Source organism: Zalophus californianus, chromosome 8 (assembly GCF_009762305.2).
Source record: "Zalophus californianus isolate mZalCal1 chromosome 8, mZalCal1.pri.v2, whole genome shotgun sequence".
Lineage (NCBI taxonomy): Eukaryota > Metazoa > Chordata > Mammalia > Carnivora > Otariidae > Zalophus > Zalophus californianus.
Window position 1 is genome coordinate 63,358,087 of NC_045602.1, and position 21,603 is coordinate 63,379,689.

Here is a 21,603-nt window from a genome sequence, read left to right on the forward strand (position 1 = left end):
TTGTAATTTGATAGTTAATTTTCTAAACTTGTTATTCTTTTATTTCTTTTCAAAGTAATGACATTTCCTATGTCTTTGATATATATGCTTCATCCTGCACCTGAACCCTTTACTCTAACAAGTCAAAAGTTATATCTCTCTTTTTACCTTATATTATTGTTGCTATTTTTGTTTAAAGACTTGATAACCTTAAATTCTTCTAAGGTTTTATGATCATCCATAAAAATGAATTGGCTATTTTATGCCACATCATTGGATAGTTTTAGACTATACATAAACACTATGGTGGTAGTATTGAAATGGTAGTGTGAGATTAAAGGCCTAGGAAAAATTTTATATATATGTATTTATATATAGAGAGAGAGAGACATATAAAGGATATGTTGGTTATTTGGACAGCAGAAAAAATTTCAAGTTATTTTCAAAGAAAAGATTTCTTTTTCTAGTAAAGAATAATTCTCAGACATTTTAATAAATATTCAAAGAATGGTGAAAAAAATTTATGGGTTAAGTGCTGATTGATGGTTTGAGAGTTTTTCATTCATTGTTGCTAGTTGGGAATAGAATCAAACATGTGTAAAATGGGTCACAAACTTGCTGGTTAAGAACCAAGGCTGCATCCCTCCCACCTCCTCTTTCCTTCCTCCTTCCCTCCCTGGTCCTCTCCCTCCCTCTCTCTCTCTCTCCCCCAATCCCCTCTCATCTTCTCTTAAATTTCAAAGAAAAAAAGTGAGCAAGTTAAACATGTATTGTTAATTATTGTAAGCCTCCCTGAAAGCAAGAGCCTGTTCTTAGCGTCCTCCAAGTCTCCTGGGGTAGCACCTTCCTCATTGCCTACACTCCGCAGAGTAATAGCTTCAAGCTGGGGTTCCGGCATCCGGCTGATTTCAGTCCTGGTTCTTGCTAGATATGTGACTTTGGGCAAGAGCTACTAGCCCTTCCTTTATTCTAAAATAAAATAATAGCAGTAGTATTATCTCATATGTAAGGTTGTATGAATTAAAAACTTCATTTAAAGCACTTAGAACTTTCTGACATGGTAAGAATTTAAACATGTTTAGTTCCTAATGTTATTTTTGTTATTTCTCTATTTTATTTTGCTGGAAGGTACATTCCTTTTTAAGAAATTTTAAATTTTAATTCCAGTGTCGTTAACAAGTTCCTTTTCTTTTTAAAAATTTTATCTCATTTACCCAAGCAGCTCTCCTTTAAGAAGTTTATTCTTTTTTTTTTTTTTAAGATTTTTATTTATTTATTTGACAGAGAGAGAGATAGCAAGAGCAGGAACACAAGCAGGGGGAGTGGGAGAGGGAGAAGCAGGCTTCCTGTGGAGCAGGGAGCCAGATGTGGGCTTGATCCCAGGACCCTGGGATCATGACCTGAGCTGAAGGCAGATGCTTAAAGACTGAGCCACCCGGGTGCCCCAAGTTTATTCTTTACTTTATTCTTTTATTCAAAGAATATTATCTGAGCACTTGTCATGTTCCAGGAACCATACTAGATCCCAGAGACTTAGGAGTACGTGAGAAACATTTGGCCCTATTTTCAGCCTTAAGAGTCAAGGAGGGGCTTCCCAACTAAGCAAGCATTACAAGGCAGTGCTATTAAGTGTTATGGTAGGAGTTGTGGGGGTGTCATGGGGCCAGAGGATGTATACCCAACCCAGTTTGGGGAATGCCCCTGATGGGGAGCCCCAGCAGGTGTCAGTAATATCATGTTATTGGAGAATACCATGCTTCGCCACTTTCTAACTCCTAAAACATTCCTCCCTCATCTTGGGAGGTGTCTACAGATTCACAAATTGGGCTTATTTGATCCCAAAGAAGGACAGGGCCTCAGGGATCCAAATACTTAAAAAGCACTCCAGTTGATTTCTATACAAGAGTCTAGAAGACACTTTGCAATCAGTCTTTAGCAAATGGGAGAGACAAGAAATACTGGAATAAAATCTCAGTGCAGCATATCCAAATTATAAACAAATTGGTACATCATTCCAATAGTGCATTAAAGAAAAAGACCTTTCAGGTATAGTACATTTCAAAGAGGTTTATCCTAGACAGGACAATTAATCAATGTCACCACCCTCTACTAGTAGTACCATGCCAGAAAGACCCAAGTATCCAATTTTAAAAGACTTCCAGGTAAGAGGATTCTGTAGCAATCCCTTACAACACTTTCTAATGATTTTAATGCTAATTATCATCACATTCTTGGGCAAAATTAAGAACTTGAGCTCTCTTGCTCTTATAGTTCATTTTCTGCATTTTTCACCCTCAACAGCTCCTATAATTTCTTCTTTCTACTTCTTAGTTCCCCTCTCTTATTCCACCCCTTTTCTTCCACACTGCATCTGGAAAGTATGTGGAACTCATTACAACAATGCGACAATGAATAAGGTTCAAAGAATCATTCATCTCAAGGCGTATTTGTATTTTAAAGTAAGGAAAGCCTTTAAAAATGCAAATTAAATTATGGCATTTTGAGACAACTGGTGATGTATGGCTGGGTTTTTTTTTTGTTTTTGTTTTTGGTTTTTTTGGGGTTTTTTTGCTGTTCCTTAAATTATACCATCCCGAATGGCTATTGACTGGCAGCCAGTGCTATTTTTTAGGTGTTTAATTACTAGGATAATTACATTTATACTCCTCATCACTGTATATATGCTGTCCTGGTTTGAGTGTATATCATATGCTGAGAACTCTGTGCTCTGATTGTATCTGAGGTATGGGGGAGCAAAATGAAATTATCCACAATGGGTTTTTAAAGCCAATTGTTACTCTTTATCCATGGCAGAATAATAATAATAATTGTCACCACTTAAATAGTGCCTTTCATTCACAGACCTCAGGGCACTCCAACATTGTTACTTTGCATTATTCAAGAGAATTTCTTTTGGAAGACAGGGCAAACTGAGAGACACATAATACATGGTTAGCTATGCTAATTTTGTTTTCTTTAACCAATGCAAAATAAATAGCCTACCAAAAAGCCAGATAATATCTTGAAGATAAACCCTTCCTAAAGTAGGTTATTCTAAACAGATGTGTTTTGTTTTATATCAATGTTATTTTTAAAAATTTTATTCACACAGATATAAATCCTAGACTTGATTAACTAATACTGATTTTTTGGCTTCTACTTTATCAGAGAAATGGAAACAAGCAACTTGCCTGCACACAGAAAAAAATGGTTTTAATGAATAGTAAAACTACAGATTTTTTAAAGCTTTGCTGCCTTCTAAACTTTATGAGTAAATTTTGTGGAAAGCTGTGTAAATAGAGCATAATTATTTTAAAAATAGAAGTCTTTGTTATTAGTCATCTAACTGTCACGGGTATACAAAGCACCCTGGTGTATAGACAAAGGACTGGGGAAAAAATTACCTGTAGGGAGTTTTTGCTATTGAAAGAATAAAAACTAAAGCAATGGGGTGAACTTTTGGTTTACAGACGCAAAGCAAATACTGAATGCTAAACCTGGCTGAGGGAAAATCACTTTAGCCTGATAACCGGATTACTTAGAACAAAAATAGGGAAAATTAAGAACTGAAGAGCAGAAAATTAAGGTGGAATGCAATTTAAAGAGTAAGTAGATGATGTAGGCTTTCATTTTCTTCCCCCCCAGTGTCCAGCTAATTAAAATTACAATCAAAATGAAAGAGTCTAAACTTGTAAATATCTTTAGCTAATGATTTTGTCTTTTTAATCATCTTCACATTCAAAGTCTTCTTTTATTCATTTAGGTTTTACAATAAAATGAAATTGTTTTTCCCCTGTAAAAATCCTCCTTTAATTTTCCTTATCTGCTTCTCTTTATATTATATATTCTCTAGTTCCTTTTACTCTGTCTCTCTTAACATCATATTTTTTTCAGTTGTTTCTTTTACTCTGAGCATACTTTAAGAAGGAAAAGTTGTACAGGTATAGAAGTATTACTTTATTTTGGAATTTAACTGCTGATCCAAATATAACTCTTCTAGGCTCCCTCATGCACAAAAAGCATAATATATATCTTATCAATTTGCACTTTCAAAAATTAAGTGGGCTCAATTTTCCCTTTTTTTTACAATTTATTTTTATTTATTTATTTATTTATTTATTTATTTATTTATTTTTGAGAGAGAGAAAGAGAGAGCAGGAGTAGGGGAGCAGAGGGAGAGGGAAAGGGAGAGAGAGAACCTCAGGCAGACTCTGTGCTCAGCACAGAGCCTGATGTGGGGCTCAATCTCACAACCCTGAGATCACGACCTGAGCCGAAATCAAGAGTTGGACACTAAACCGACTGTGTTACCCATGCACCCCTTTAGACTCAGTTTTCTTACCAGAAATATTTCTTCATTGTTTTTACCACCAGGAATCTTCTTTACATTCCCAAGCAAAATCATAGCTGAAGATGCTGCTGACCCAGGAAAATTTTACCTTATATCTGTGTTATAAATACATCATGCTTCAAACTCTCCTGGATCCATGCACCTAATGAGCATGAAGCCCATAATGGTAGAGCCCTTTATTTAAGTATCCAGTTTTGATGCACATTAATTGGGCACCACCATCCATACACCTTGTGGAGGACTTGTTCCTGAACCTAGAGGTCAGATCTGGGCATCACATAGCATGCCATGTCTCTCTTGATCAGTTTCTGCTTTAGCTGCTTAGGTGGTTAATTTCTCTTCCGGCTTGCTAGCCTACAAATATAAGTTAAACCCTGCTACTGAAAGTGTCGGTAGCAGCATTCCCATAGCCTGCGAGCTTGTTGAAAATATAGAATCTCAGGCAGCAAATGAGATGAACTGATCAGAATCTTCATCTTAACCAGAACCCCAGGTAATTCTTGTGCACATGAAAAGTTGAGAAGTACTCTTTACGGCATTTACCTCTAAGCACTCTAGGTATATGACTACTCCTTTTTTGCCCCCTACCCTCCTACAACCCCCACCCATTAGTGAAGAACGTATGTCTAAGGGAGGAAAGGAAAGGATAGGCTTTCCTGCCGTGTCAGCATGGTACCTAACCTAGGATGTCATTTCCCGTGACTTAGGTCTCTTCCTGAGAAGCTGGCTGGAATGCATAAAGCATGTGGTCTGACTAGGTGGTGATGATGGTGTGCCAACTAAGGCCAACTTGTCACTCTCGATGCCTATCCCCTAGATATGAGACCAGGGTGGGCCAGCCACACCCAAGACCAAGCACCAGGGCAATGAGGGCATATATCTGGGGGTAGGGATAATACACTTTCTACAGCCAGGAATGGATGCTCCCAGCAGGCATAGGTAACTGTATATCATGTGTGATATGCAGGTGCACTATGAGGAAACATTCTGTTTTGCTGGTAAGGGAGGAATCCAAAAGTATGTTCCCAGATCTCTCCTATACACATTCATTCCATAAACATGCAGGCTGATGCTGACTGGTTTTCATCCTATCTCTCTGGTAACTTATTTTCAGTATCTTTTGATGACCATTTTTCCTATATCCAACCCTGAAACATGTGAGTTCCTTAAGGCAAACTCGTTTCTCATTATATTGTTTAGACTCCATCTTTATCCATTCAAATGGCTTCAGTTACCATCTATGTGCAAACCACTCACATTTCTATCTCTAGCCCAGATCTTTCCTCCATGCTTTAAACCCATTTACCCAGTACCATTTTGCATTATCACTTGGATGTTGCCCAGGCATCTCTCTCTCTCTATGTTCGATACCAAACTCACAATTTTCCAGTTATTTCTCTGTTCATGAGCCTAGTAAATAACCAACTATGCTTCCATTTATACCCAGCCTACCTCATAACCAATTAATCAGCAAGGCTTACTGATTCTATTTTCTGTCTTCAGAATCTTTTCATCTCCATCACCATTCACCCCCCGAGTCCAAGCATCCTCGTAGTTTATACAGGTTACTTCAATAGCCTCTCAATTGGGGTCTTTCCCTCTCTACTCTAATGTATGAAAAGCACAACTTAAAAAATAGCCCTAGGAAAGCTCATTTCAGATTATCACTAGAGACATCCAAAGACCTTGTTAGAAGTTAACAAAAGAAGTTATCTAACTATCCTTTTAACAAATCCTGACTTTACCCTGCCCCTTCTGTTATCAACATGGCAGCTGCTGAGATTTTATATACCAAGCTATGTTATATTCTATACTTGGGGTGGATTTATTTTTCTGAAAACCAGGTTCTAATCATGTCTTATCATGTCAATCTCCTGTTTAAAATCCCACAGACTCTTCCAAACTCTTTGATTAAATTAAAATTCCTTACACTGACTTCAAGGCATTCTAAGAACTATCTCCTGCCTCACACATTAGAGTCATTTTATTCCTCCCTACATTCCTATTCTTTACACTCTAATTTCTTAAAAGTGCCACTTACCTTCCTACCTCAGACTGCCACCCCTGTATACATTGTCTTCCTCTCTTTTGCCTTATTAACTCATATCTATCCTTAGGCTCTTAATCACTTCCTATGAGACTTTGTATCTTGCATCTCAAACTAGGTCAGATCTAGGTTGTATGCTTTCTTATCAAGGTCTGCTTCTCCTTTGTAATAGATACCATAATTGTGTTATGCTACATCTGTTAGATGTAAGCTCCATCCTGTCAAGGACTGTGTTGGTTCTTGTTTGCTACTTTAGCTCCAGAGGTACTTTTTTTTTTTTAAGATTTTATTTATTTATTTGACAGAGAGAGAGAGAACAAGCAGGGGAAGTGGCTGGCAGAGGGAGAAGCAGACTCCCCGCTGAGCCGGGAGCCGGATGAAGGGCTCCATCCCAGGACCCTGGGATCATGACCTGGCCAAAGGTAGACATTTAACTGACTGAGCCACCCAGGCATCCCTCCAGCAGTACGTTTTTAATACAAGTAGGTTCTCGATAAACATTTCTGAACAAAGAAATAAAGTATTGAAGGAATGAATAAGTAGAGTATGCCAGGTGCTGGGGATGCAGAAGAACTGGCAGGATGAGATTGCTTTGATCTCTATCAGCCTACTGATCACCAAACTTGATTTGACTGATGTGGCCAAATGTCCTTCTCCTCCCGCATTGCTCTCCATGTAAGCTTCACCTAAAGCTAAAGGCTTCACTGGATTCTGGTTTCTGATGTAAATAGAAGTTCATGTGGCCAGGACCTGTTTATAAGTCCATGCAATGGCAGACTCTAAAGTGTTGAATAACTTTGTCAGGTAGTATGGTTAGTTAGTACTTTACCAAGTTAGTACAATAGGCCCAACTGAGGGAATCGTTCATGACTAATTTAAATTTTGTTTTTGTTTTTATTTTTTAATTCACATTAGTCTGGATCTGGAGGTCGTTCATCTTACAGTCAGAACAATTTCCACTTCAGCTGCAGTTTGAAGCAGTATGGGGATGGATCTGACTTTCTCGTATGACCACAGGGTGATAAGTCCTGCTCAGAATGGGTGATCCATTCTGTTGAATATATTCCTCAAATATGCTCAAGGTCTCAATATATTATAAATTATGAGAAAATGTGATATTTGGGATGCCTGGGTGGCTCAGTCGATTAAGCATCTGCCTTCAACTCATGTCATGATCTCAGGGTCCTGGGATCGAGGCCCACATCCGGCTCCTTGCTCAGCGGGGAGCCTGCTTCTCCCTCTGCCTGCTGCTCCCCCTGCCTGTGCTCTCTCCCTCTCTGACAAATGAATAAATTTAAACAAAGAAAAAGAAAATGTGCTATTCATTTTTGTGATTGTATTTCATTTATAAAATGTGGTACTTATTTGTATCAGTCAGATTTCAGATTATGTAGCTTATTTATTCATCTTTTCATTAGTAACTTTATGACTCTAACATAACTGAAAACTGATAAAATTAAGGCAAAATTTGTGTATCTGTTTGTTCATCCAACAAATATTTATTTGAGTTTCTATTATATTCCAGGGACTAGTCTAAATGCTGTAGAAATGACAGAAAATAAAACAGATACAATATCCTGTTTACGCAGTCTATACACATTCTTGGGTGGGGGGGGAGACAGACTATAAGTGAAATAAACAAGTTAAATTTACAGTTGTTAGAAGATAGTCTAAGGGAAAGAAATCAGGCTAAGGGACATAGGATGTAGTGGTGGGCTACACTTTTAAATAGGTCGACCGTGAGGTCTTGCTGACATTTGGGCGAAGACTTGAATGAAGATGGGGAGGGAGGGAGAAGCCATGTGGGGAAGCAAACATTCCGGGGAGTGGGGAATAACCTGTATGAAGCCCTGGGACAGGAGCATGGCTGGCAGGGTCAAGGAACGGCAAGAAGACTAACGTGGGCTGAGCAGCATACAAGGAGGATAGCAGAGGACGGGATTTAGAAAGGGAGAGGAGGTGGCAGGAGAGACCCTGTAAACGATTTTGAGGATTTTGGTTTTTACTTGACTGAAATGGGGAACTATTGGAGGTATTTGCGCAGCATGGTGACAATGTGATTTCCATTTAAAGAGGATCTCAGAAGCTTCTGTGTTGGGAATAGAGGACCCAAGGCAGAAGCAGGAATCTGTTAGGAGACTAGTTAGAGAACAATTTTTACTAAATTTCTGACTAGGCCATTCCCTGTCTCCAGTGAAAATTCTAAATAAATTCTAAATAATGTTATGAATTTTAAGTCTTATTTTTCATACAGCCATGGACCTGGTGGAGAAACATTAAAAATAAATTAAATAGGCTCAACATAACTCTTCTTTCCTCCCTAAAAGTAGTAGAGTTTGCTTGTGGAACCTGAGAAATATTAACGGCAGTTCCCTGGCAGATAGACACAGGATACTGCTGGGTGAACAAGTAGCTAGCCATGTTTTGTAGAGTACAGGGAGAAGCACTTTCTCTTCTCGTGCTATTCAGATAATTTGGGAACCTGTGATATTCCTTCATACATTCATTACATAATTATTTCCTTAATTCCTATTATTGCATAGCAGAGTTAATCAGTTGATTTAAGGGATAGAAAGAAATATACATGTTTCCAGCCTTAAGCAACTTATTTGTAATATAATTAATTACACGAGTATGATTATAATGGAATAAGGACAATTTTTATAGGGGGAATCGGACTTATTACCTACACTAGAATAACTTACCATGTATTTATGATATGATAGAGCCTGGTTCCCTAAAATTTTATATTTTAAAATTTACGGTGGGTGCCTGGGTGGCTCAGTCGTTAAGCGTCTGCCTTCAGCTCAGGTCATGATCCCAGGATCCTGGGATCGAGTCCCACATCGGGCTCCCTGCTCGGAAGGAAGCCTGCTTCTCCCTCTCCCATGCCCCCTGCTTGTGTTCCTGCTCTCGCTGTCTCTCTCTCTGTCAAATAAATAAATAAAATCTTTAAAAATTAAAATAAAATAAAATAAAATAAGATAAAATTTATGGCAATCATATGCTGTTTCAACAAATAATTTCACCAGACTTCTAGCCTAATCATTACATGTAGCAACAGAAATTGACCTTTGGGATAGATATGAGATTGCTCTTGCAAAATAAAAGACACAGCAGTTAAAGAGTGTCTAATGCTAGTAGGTGAGATTAAAAACGTTCTTTGAGATTTTTTTTAAAAGTTAAATAAAAACCAAACAAAATCTATACTAACAACCTAAAGTAGCAAACTGAAGCAATTCATTCTGAATTTCTGGACTTAAAACTTAAGTCCTAAAAACCCTAAAATAGCTAAAATTTGATATAAATGTCAATTTTAATAGAAGCCAAATAATGAAAATGTTTCTAAGCTTTGGTCAGTGGCCTGTGATTACAGTGCTTTGTAATCTCATTTTAGAATTTGATATGATAGAAAATTTCATAATAAGCACCAAACCATGTCATACAAATGAATGCATGTTCCACACATATTTGTGTATATGTATACACACACTATATATATATATATATATATATATATTTATTTATTTACATATGAAAGGTCATAGCTTAACCTGGGTCTCATGACTCGTCTCCTGGAGCTTTTTCTCACTCATTTATAGACCCCAAAACAAAGGAATCAGAAGAATTGTCTATCTTGTCAAATCTTCCCCTTACTGGAGACTTTCCTCAGCATAACCCAGCACAATTAAACAACCCATCCACAATCTGTAAGTAGCCATTTAAATTATATTCAGTAATCTTAAAAAACCCCACATTATTCTAGATCAGACTTAAATGATCATATTTGGAACTAGTTAAAATGGACCAGTTTCTTAGATGTCATATCATTTTTAGATCCATATGTATTGTCAATGAACAAATCTTTTAAAATGTAAGGCTCAGAATCTTTGACATATCCCATAAGATATATAAGCCTACATGTTATTTTGAGGGTTGTCTTAAAAAAAAAAAAGAGCGTTTATCAAACACTGGCAATATCTTTTGTGAACGGAGTAAACAAAGTATTTTTTTTCCAGGGGAAATATTTTCTGTAACATTATAAAGCAGCATTTGTCAAAATGAAACCTATTTGAATTCAAGGATTTAGTTTGTAAAAGGACCCCATGAAAAATGCTAGTACTGTATTAACTAACACTGTTGGTATTAAAATATAAAATAATTTCTGGTGTGCGAACTATCTCACTAACATCATAGATTAATTTATATTCTCCTTTTTAGTAACAATTTCAGTATTTTTCCATATAATTTTTATTATGGATGAAAACTCCTCTAAAAAAATGATTACTATTACTATGATCTTTTTATTTTATTTTTCATTGAATTTATTTTACTTTTATTGAATTTTTTTTTATTGAAAGGTATGATCTTAATTGTATATTTTTCACGCTCCCTTACTGAATTGCTAGTTGAAGTAAAGCACTCTAAAGGTGTGTTTTACTGGTTTCTACACTTCTGGGTTTTAAAGTTCACTGGTTTTGCTCCTGGCAAAAATGCCTTTGCAGTAGGATTCAGTTTATGTTTTCAAAAAACAGAAACACAGGATCACCTGAGTGGCTCGGTTGGTTAAGTGTCTGCCTTCAGCTCAGGTCATGATCCCAGGGTCCTGGGATCGAGCTCTGTGTTGGGCTCCCTGCTCATCAGGGAGCCTGCTTCTCCCTCTGCCTCTACCCCCTGCTCGTGTGTTCTCTCTCTTTCTATCTCAAATAAATAAATAAATAAATAAATAAATAAATAAATAAATAAATAAAATCTTTAAAAACAAAAAACCAAAAAAAAAAAAAAAACCAGAAACACAAAGTTAAAATTCAAGTTTGTACTTTTCATCCCCGATAAAAATATACAATTTAGATTTATTAGTAAAATCTTGGATTTAACACTTCAGAGCCCATCTATATAAGCCAAATCAAAGTAAACATTTTGAACATCTCTTTTGTATCAATAAGCTCACTGGTAGATCCACCATGTCCAAGGATAAAAGAAAAGATCGGGTACTTGCTAGCAAATTTTTTAGTTTGGGTAGGGAAATATAACAGATGCACACGTAATAAGTGAAAACACTTTCAGAGAAGCATCAACAGGTGCAAATTACTATAATGCACCATCTTCAAATAGCACAAAATCAAGATGTAGATTAAGGGTGGATTAAAATTAAGCCATAATTAGGGTGATTAAAAAAATAGTTTTTGGAGATGAGTTCTGAGCAAGGTTTTGAAAAAGTTGTATGAATTGGCAGATGGGAGCAGGTTTTCCAGTGAGAAGAGTAGAACAAATACATGGAAAAAAACAATTGTAGTATGGTCAAGAAAATACTGATGGCAGAGCAGAGGTGGGTTGCAAAAATACATTGCTTTTGACCCACATGCTTCTTTAATCTTTTAATTCTCTTTCTTTCAGCCTATCACTTATCACTTGTTTGCCTACTTAGCATGGAACCCGTGGTATATAAGTGCAACCATGCCATGACTAGAATGCTCAGTGCCTCAGACGTCTAGTTCTGCTACCGCGCAGGCATGGCTGCTTTCAGAAATAAGGGAATGAGCTTTGTAGGCAGGCCTGTGCACTGGTTGCTAGTGAACTGAACACAGGTGGTCCACTGTGCATTATCTTTCTGTCATGTCTCCCAGTCCTGCTCTCACCCTGCGTCCTCTTGTGCCTTTTCACCATAATCTTAACACCTTTCATGTCAAACTATTTCTTCTGTAAAACGTTTTTTGGAGAAGTTGCCACTGTTGGAAGGAGGAGACTCTCCTCGGGGAAAGCAACAATTCCCCTACTTCCTATCCAACTTGCCCTTCAAGCTGTACTTCTTTTTTTTTTTTAAGATTTTATTTATTTATTTGAGAGAGAGAATGAGAGAGAGAGAGAGAACATGAGAGAGGGGAGGGTCAGAGGGAGAAGCAGACTCCCTGTTGAGCAGGGAGCCCGATGCGGGACTCGATCCCGGGACTCCAGGATCATGACCTGAGCTGAAGGCAGTCGCTTAACCAACTGAGCCACCCAGGCGCCCATCAAGCTGTACTTCTTGATATACCTACCAGTAAACCCCCAAACTTGGGTCAATTTAGCCTTGCTGTTCTTAAATCTAGGATGGTAAAGAAAAACTTGTACCTGTTCATGTTGCAGCTACATATCCATCGTCTCTGGCTTCATCTAGGCTTCCAGAACCATTTGGCAAAAATTTTATGCCTCTTGTCTTTTGCAATGTCCTCTCCCATTTTCCCGTTACTCCCTTCTGATTGCCTTCCTTAGGTCTCCTAGCCCAATATGGCTCTGTTGATAAGATCACTGATCAGACACCAAGCCAGAAAGTCATCCTGTCCACTTGATTATTAGGGAGGCTCTTCTCCATTACGGGCCTTCTGCTGAGTATTTGCTCGAAGCACATATATTTCTGGGCTCTCAGACTATTTTAAGTGATCCACCCCATAGTTTTACCCATTCCATAAGCTTGCTTTTTACCAAACTTTTGATCTTGTTCCTTCCAAATCCTAAGGAATACACCATTAGCCCCTTGCTAGGAATCAGTATATATCTTGACCTCAGGCCAGATCTTCTTCCATGAAAAGTGTCTAACATGTAAAGCCCAAGTTCTTCCTACTAATGTGATTTTTATTCTCCATTGTCCTACGAGCCAGCAATCTTCTTTAATCTGGTATAGGCATACTGTGTGGAGCCACATTTAAACCAGGATGCTCCACTCCCTCCAGTACCTAAACTGGGATGTACAATTGACTTTTATATCATCTGTCAATTGCTCATAGGAAACTCCCTCTAGGCCATAGATGTGAGTTTAAGCAAGTGTGGCAGTTTGCAGAAGGCATAGGGATGTAGGACCTGTTCCGTTATTAAATTATTTGATACCACAAACTTTATGGCTGGGTTCATTGAATAGCACATAGTTCATTATTGACAGCATGAACCAAATGGAACCCCGGAGTCAGTTCCCTCCAGAGCTAATATCAAGGCAAGACTTTTTTTAACAAAAAGTTACTGAAGGGGGCATGGACTTTGTCCAAACTTGAGGATCCTTCTTTGAGTATCTCCTACCTGGAGTTAGCAAGTCCATTCAGTACCTCAGTCAGCTACAAACAATTCAAGCACAATAAAGGATTCTGGGTCATAATGACCAGTTGACAATTACTTGCACTGAAACCCTGAACCAGGTGCTCAGCTTTCTTTTATTATGGACCCCAATTAAAGATGGATAAATTTTGGGTCATCTTGTTAATGGTCAGAGTAAGACATACAAATATGCTGCATCCAAAATTTAGATAACCGTTTTTGAAAGGAGTATCTTGGAATGCCATAGATCCTCAAGCTCCCAGGGCCTTTAGTGTCATACCAGAATTTTTACTTTTATTTTTACAGAATTTTACATATATGACTTATAAGAGCAACCAGGAGCATTTCCACGTTCTGTCTTCGTGTGCTATCAACATAATGTTTTGTGGGTATTGGATCAAAATGATGTACCACTTGGATCAAAGAGGTGACATTCCCAGAAACTGGACTGTAGCATAGAACTGGAAAGCTGATGTATTCCTGAGGCATAACAATAAAGATTTATTGGTGTTTATGTCAATGAAGGCAAATTTCTGATAATACCTATAAACCAAAATGGATAAAAAATGTTTTGGCAAGATTCATAACTGCACACTTAGTGCTAGAAGATACACTAATTTATTCTGGTAAGGAGAAAAAAAATCGCAATAGCAGCCACAACTGGAGCCTCAGCTGATTTTGTTTTCAATAATCTACTGTCATTCCCCATGACTTATGGGAGAGCAAAAGCCAATCCAGCCTAATTAAATTAATCACCAAATCTTGACTTTCAGGAAGCAAGCTCCTGTTCATTCTCTGTTTCGGCAGGGAAAGAGAGTGCCAAATGGCCTCCACTGGGCCCCACCCAAAATGATAGCCTTTTTTTTAATAGGTGTGAGTGAGGAACTAAAATATCCTAAATTATCTAAATTCCTAAAATATCCATTCCAACAATTCCCTTAGCATCTGAGAAAATGATCCCAAGATATTTTTGGGAATCCCACACAATACCATGAAAAAAATTCAGGTCAGAACTCCACTTATCACCTGGGCTCCATAATGATTCCAAACCCTAACCAACTAACTATAGTGGAATTATAGGTCCCCAGGAATCAGTGATAAATTTGGAGCCAATATCCAATATTTCCTGAGCTTAGGTATTTCCCTTTCCTCAATGCACAAGTATTCAGGTTAACAACGGCCAGCCCCAGTAGGGAAGATAAGGCAGAAGGTTACAGCAGGATCTTTCCTCGTAGGTCCTAGCCTCCCCTTCCTTGGGTGATGCTGGGTCTGTGAACCCAAAAGTCTCTAGCACACTGGTTCCAGTGAGGCCTCTGTTCACCAGACCTAGAATAACTTTGGTTAAATAAATCAAGACACACCTTAATTGGCTGTCTTTCTATTTCATTCCTGGGGACCCCATGATTAATTAACCATAGCCAGAGATTTCTGCTACTGAAGCCATTCCCTGATCCCCGAGTGTAGCATCTGGCTATTAAAACAATACCCACTTTGCTTCAGACTGTTAACAGTCATCACCTGGGCCAGGCCTCAGCTGGCTCCTCACTGAGATCCACTGAGATCAGGAATACCATTTTTATTGCAGCTCTTTCCACAAGGATTCACAGCTCAGAAAAAAATAAAAATAAAAAATAAAGCCAGCAAAGCACTTTTAAATATTTGGGTATTTCCTTTTTTGCTCTGTTTTATTGGCAGGGGAAAGGAATCTTCATGGCCCTGGCAGAATATAGGAATAAGACACATGATCCATTTAATCTACTTTCTTACCTCACAAAATCTTCAAATTCTTTCCTCTATGTTGTGCCAAGGACTTTCTAGCCTTTCTTTTACCAAAAGCAACCAACAGTGAGTTCCTGTTTGCTGTGCCAAACCCACAAAAACTGCTAAAACTTTTTGAGCTACCACACTGAACGCAGTATGTTTTATGTATAAACCCATCATAATGAATACAGTTCATTTGTGTTCAGAAAAAAAAAAATCTTAGCTTTCCAATACTGGCTACACATTAAAACAATGAGGAGTCTTTAAAAAAATATGATGGTTATTATACCCTCCACTGCCAGACATTTAAAGCAGAAACTCTGGGCTTAGACCAAGCATCTGCATTTTCTCAAAACTGCCCAAGTGACTGCCATCCATGGTGAGGTTTGAGGACCACTGCTGCAGAAGTTCTCATTCACTCCCAAGGTTTCTATCACCACGTTTATGCTAATGAGGTACATTTATAAATTCTTCTAAGATCTGTCTTCTAAGCTTCAGCCCCCCAAACTATATTTCTCTCTTTGCCTCTCCCCACCAGTTTCCTAAGAATCTGAAGGCTTATTCAATGTAAAGGAGATTATCAAATATTTTTGTTTACTATGTGCCAGCAACTGTGCAAAGATCAAAGTAAACATATTAACCCTGGGCTCTGCTTTCTTTGTGTAGACATTTGATTGCCTATGTGGGGTTTCTTTGTCTTCTTTTTTTTTTTAAGGTTTTATTTATTTGAGGGAGAGAGAGAGAGAGTGAGTGTCAAGGCAGAGGGAGAAGCAGGCTCCCCGCTGAGCAAGGAGGCTCCATCCCGGGACCCTGGGATCATGACCTGAGCTGAAGGCAGATGCTTTACCAACTGAGCCACCCAGGAGCCCCAGGGTTCTTAACCTCGGCACTAACATTTTGGGATGGATCATTCCTTGTTGAGGATGGCTGTCTGGTGCTTTGTAGGGGGTTGAGGAGAATTCTTAGCCTCTGCATACCAGATTCCAGAAGCATCCCACTCCTTCCCCTCTGGATATTGCCAGATGTCACCTGGGGGTCAAAATTGCCCTTAGTCGAGAACCACTGACTGGCCTATGGTCATCTTCACATTAAAGGTTTCACAAGAACTTGCATTTTAACATTTTATATACTGAGTAATAATTTTCTCTTCATTGCTCCTAGTCTTGGATGTTTGTACCATTATGAAGACCTCATTAATCCAGAGACCTAGTATTCAAAATTCAAAGTTTCATATTGCTCTTAAATGTTATGATTCCTAAGTCTCTTTTTCCCTTGAACAGTTCTTTCCCCTCCTGACAAGCCCATCCCCCCCTTTTTTTCCCATGCTACTGGCTAAGGAAACTGATTCAGTTGTTCTATGGTATACTTGACATTCTGAATTTGCCTGATTGTTCTAGCTTGACCTCATTTAGCTTGTTTGTCCATCCCTGTTTTACCAGTAAACTAGAAGTTACATCCTAAAGCTTGATTAGATTCATATCAAACATTTTTGGTGCTGTAATTCATATCGTAATTTATCAGTTGGCACAAAATTAAGGCTGTCCAGCTTCTGGTTAAAGAGTTATCAGGTGGTGATAGCCCTTTATGAAGGGCTATCTTTGTAACCTCGCAACTCCGCCATTACAAAGTTGATAATTTTGCCTCATGTGATTATCCATTTCACCATAACTTTTCACATAATGGTTTAAGCACCTATTGATGCTTATTGCCTAAGTCAACTATTTATTTAGGAGTTATAAATGGTCATTTTCTGGAGGTCCATTTTTGATACAATTTGAGATGGCAATTACATACCTAAAGTGGGTATGTCTTGCAGCAGTTAAGTATACCTAGTCTGAAGGTTGGTGTGAGAAAGATAAATTTAGAAGTCATCAGTATATGGCTGACATTTACTATTCATAGGCTGGTTGAGATCTTTAAAGGGAGAGAGTAGATGGAGAAGAGGGTCCAGTAGTGAGCAATCAGGCACCCCAACTGTTATAACTGGATGAAGAGGAGGAACCAAGAGAGGGCTGAGAGGCAGGATCTACGGCATTTATATAATTTCTCATGGCTTTTTCCTCGGTATCTGCTGTGGACTATGGACTATGTCATCTACTTGATCTTACTGCCTCTAGTTTTGCCTTTTCTAATTCATGCTCCACAGGGCTTTCAGAGAAATTATTCTAAAAGTCAAATCTATCAGCTTTATTAGTTTCCAGATAAAACCCTCTAAAAGTTCTCTATTGCCTTTAGGATAAAGCCCAAATGGCTACTTTCACCACATGAGACTCCTGACGTGTATCTTTCCTGCTTGCTTAGATCACCTCTTGCCATTCCCCATCCTTTACCTGTAAGCACTGCTAGGCAGTTTCTTGAAACATTGTAAACTGTTAATGTTTCTGTAACTTTTATTTGACTTCTTTGTGGGAGAATTTGTTTCAGTTGTTTCACCTAATTCACGTTTTAGAACTAAGCTAAAGGCAACTATGAAACCTTTCCTGACCTCAGCAAGGTGGAATTGACCACCATTATTTTGTGGTGTGTGTGTGTGTGTGTGTGTGTGTGTGTGTGTGTGTGTGTGTGCCTCAATTGTGACCTTAATGCACTGCTCTACAAACTGAGTACAAATATGATCATTTATTTTCTTTCCAGTGGATTACCTAGAGTATACCTGAAATGCCACACTAGGAAAAAAAAGCACTTCCCTCTTTGTTCCCTCCCTCAGTTTTTCCAGTTCTAGAGGCTTACACAGTCTAAAAAAGGGTAATCAGGAAGATATGCTGTGATAGTCATTAGAGCTGTTAAAAAAATATCCTGGTTCTCCTTCTAAACATATAGTGAATGCATACTTTTCTGCTCCCTTGAAGAAAGAAGTAGCCATGTTTTTTGCTTGGACAATGAAATGTAAGTAGAAATGACACGTTTCCCCTCCTTGCAGAAGACTTAAAGGCCCAGTATTTGATTTGTTCTTTCCTTCCCTCTGTTGTAGTGGTTGGGGAAGCATATGTTGAAATGGAGTCTTTATCAGCTTTATCAGTCTGGGTCCCTGTGTGATAAGCATTTCAATCTGTGTTAGAATGTAGCATGAACAAGAAATAAGCTTTTTTGTGTATTCAGCCCCTGAGATTTTGGAATTGTTAGCATCGAACAATGTAGCCAGTGTAGGCTGATATATACACTAAGCAGGAAGAATATAAAGTCTGACGATTCTAGTAAGCAAAGCTGGTAACCAAGCCTGGCTGCTGAAGTCTTGCTGCATATCTCTATGAAGGAGAGATTCTCAACCTTGGCATGTTTGACATTTTGGTCTGGAAAAATCTTTGTTGGAGGAGGCCGTCCTATGTATTGTAGGATGTTTAGCAACAGTCCCGACTTCTAACTACTAAATGCCAGTAGTACCCCCCACCCAAGTTGTGACAACTAAAATGTCTCCAAATATTGCCAAATACCCACTGGGGGTCAACATTGACCATAATGGAAAACCACTGCTTTAGGCAATACACCTCTGCTTTTGATGTTCCCCTCTACTCAAGCTGCTATAGATCTTTGAGAGAGAAATGTTACTCTGTCAGAACTTAGTTCTGCTGGTGTGTCTTTGATGGGTTCCCAGAGTCACAGTTTTTATGTCTTGGCTCTTCCAAGGCCACGGGGCTCGAAACACCTCCCTGTGGCAATTCCAGAAGCACAGTTGGTTCAGAGTCTGCTTCTTGTGATCCTAGATCTACTATCCTTGGACATCAATACCATCAAAAATGGAGTAGTTATCACTTTGTGACCCTGAAAAAATATCTAATTTACATATACCCTTTCCAGGACAATAGATGTACCAAACCAAAAGGCTCAGTTAAGCTGATGAGATAAGAAAAGGTAAGAGCAAATTAACATACAATCAAATGTTACTGAAATTCAGTATGAATTTGTTATTAGTCTATAGTGCCAGATATTCTTAAAGGTATTCAGTTTTATTATACTCCTAAGTGAAAGGAGGCTAATAAAGGGTTTCAAACAGAAGTTCAGCAAAAAAACAAAAAACAAAAAAACCAAACAAAAACAAAACAAAAAACTCTGATAAATAGATAAAATGTTTATCCCATGGTTGTTGTTTCAGATTTGTTGAATGTGTTTAAATGTGGATTCTTACTCTGCATAATATCACCTGGGCTTTATCATATAAATTAATGGAAAAATTATAGTGGAATAATAATAAGTACAGTAATAGTGAAACCTCACAGCAGTGGTCTTTACACATTTTCACTCACATATCCCCCAGATTAAATTTCTAATTACATATATTTCTGTTGACATCTAAAATTGTTTATTATGAGTTTAAATAGACCCAAAGGATTTAATTTTGGCATATTGTAAATATTTGATTTTTTATAATAAAGCTGTTATTTCACTCTTTTAAATGTTCAAACGGAATCTAAATACCAAAGCAACTTGATACCCACCATATTAGAGTCATGCATGCTATATGCTAGTATAACAAATGAAACCCCCAATTTCAGTGCCTTATTATAATAAAGTTTATTTTTCCCTCACACATGTCAATTGGAAGACATTTCAGACACAGCTTCTTTCCGCCTCATGCCTCTACCATTCCTAAGGGCTTTAGAATACTTTGATTCAAGCCAGTGAACAAGGAAAGAGAATGTTGAATCAGGCATAGAAAAGTTTTATGAGCCATCCACTTTCCATTGGCTACAATTCAGTCACCTGGTCGCATCAACTTGCAAGAGAGGATAGAAATGTAATTTAGTTTTAGGCCCAGGAGACAGAGGAAATGGGTTAGATGAGCACATAACTGTTTCCACTATAGTTTAGTCTTCTGATTACCAAATACCCTTCCTCTTCTCACACATAAAACATACTCCCCCATCCCATTCCCAAATTAGACAGCCCAACATTTCATCTGTCACTGTTAGAATCTGGATTTTGTATCTTCTGGTCACTGCCACCACCTCCCCACCATACACAAACATACAGGTGCAAAATACAGTGGTGGACCAGGGACTGGATAAATACAATGACCTTACCCATTTGGAAAGAATAGTAGAAGATACAAAGCAGTTACTTGTCAGTAGAGGTTAGGAAATTCTGCAGGCTAGGGACTATAAGGAGCCCCTTTGCCCTAGCAGCAGAAAATATTTCTTGATTCAGTTTTCATTCTGCTCATTGGGAAGTCCTTTACAGTACATAAAGTTGCATTTGAGTCAAATTAGGTTTGTTGAAAATCAACTAAATAAAGCATAGGCCAAGACTATTCCTGGGAACAGATTTCCTCTGAGGCTTTACCTTTGTTGAATGAAAGTGTTTATCCAACAAGTCTATTCAATTTTCTTCTGAATTTACATTTGTCTTTTAGAGTCTCTGGACAATTGAGGAAGAGGACATAATTTAGGTTGTGACTTCTACCAAACCGTGCACTCAAGTTAGGTAAGATACTCTTTTTCAGAAAGTTGGATAAATTTTAAATATAGAAAATAACTTTTATACTATTATAATTTATATGAAACATGATAGTACAAAACTATCAATGTTATATTTATATTAATATATGAGAGTCTTGTGGATAAATACTGCTGCTCTGAAGAGTCCTAAAAATTTGTGTGATTTCATCTTTTATCTTTGTTGGTCAGGTTTTTATATGGAGTTCCAGCTATAGAACTTGGACCAGCCAATTTTGACATGTGACTTTCTGTTCCTTTGTGCCTTTTTCCTTTTACAACATCTTTTCCTTTGTACTTATTTTAGGCTATAAAGGAAAATGAGATTAAAATGAATCCTCCTCAGACGGACTATTTGAAGAATGTAACTATTTTATAAAAAGCAATTTTATATACTTAAGATTTTGAAGGATATTTTAAAAGTCCTGCTAATTTTTTATGAACTTAAAATGTTTTTGTCATTTTGAAATGACTATAGGTGTATATGAAATTGCTTTGAATTTTGAACTGATGATACGTAATAATTTCTGAATGATAAGTACCTACAGAAGGGAGATTATGTACATGTGAATTTGTAAGGTGTTTAGTTCATAATTTGAACATGAACATCCAAAGGATGAATCCTTTTGATTCATCTAACAAAATAATAAAACCTTATGTAAAGATGTTTCCTTCAATTCTTTATTGCTCTTCATTCTGTACTGAACATGAACTTCATCTCCTGCTGCAATAATTGGTTCTGTAACTTTCTTCCATCATTTCCTGAAAGCATTTATTGTCCAACCAAAAGTGAATAAGACTAAATTATCTTCTTGTTACAATTGTTGACAAAATTGTAAAAGTATCCAATGTCAATATTCCACCTTAGATTTCACAAACACATTCTCATTAAGTGGAATGACAATGTGAATGAAATTTTCAAAGTTAATTTTTTTTTTCAGATTTGTTATTCAGATAATTCGTATTTAACC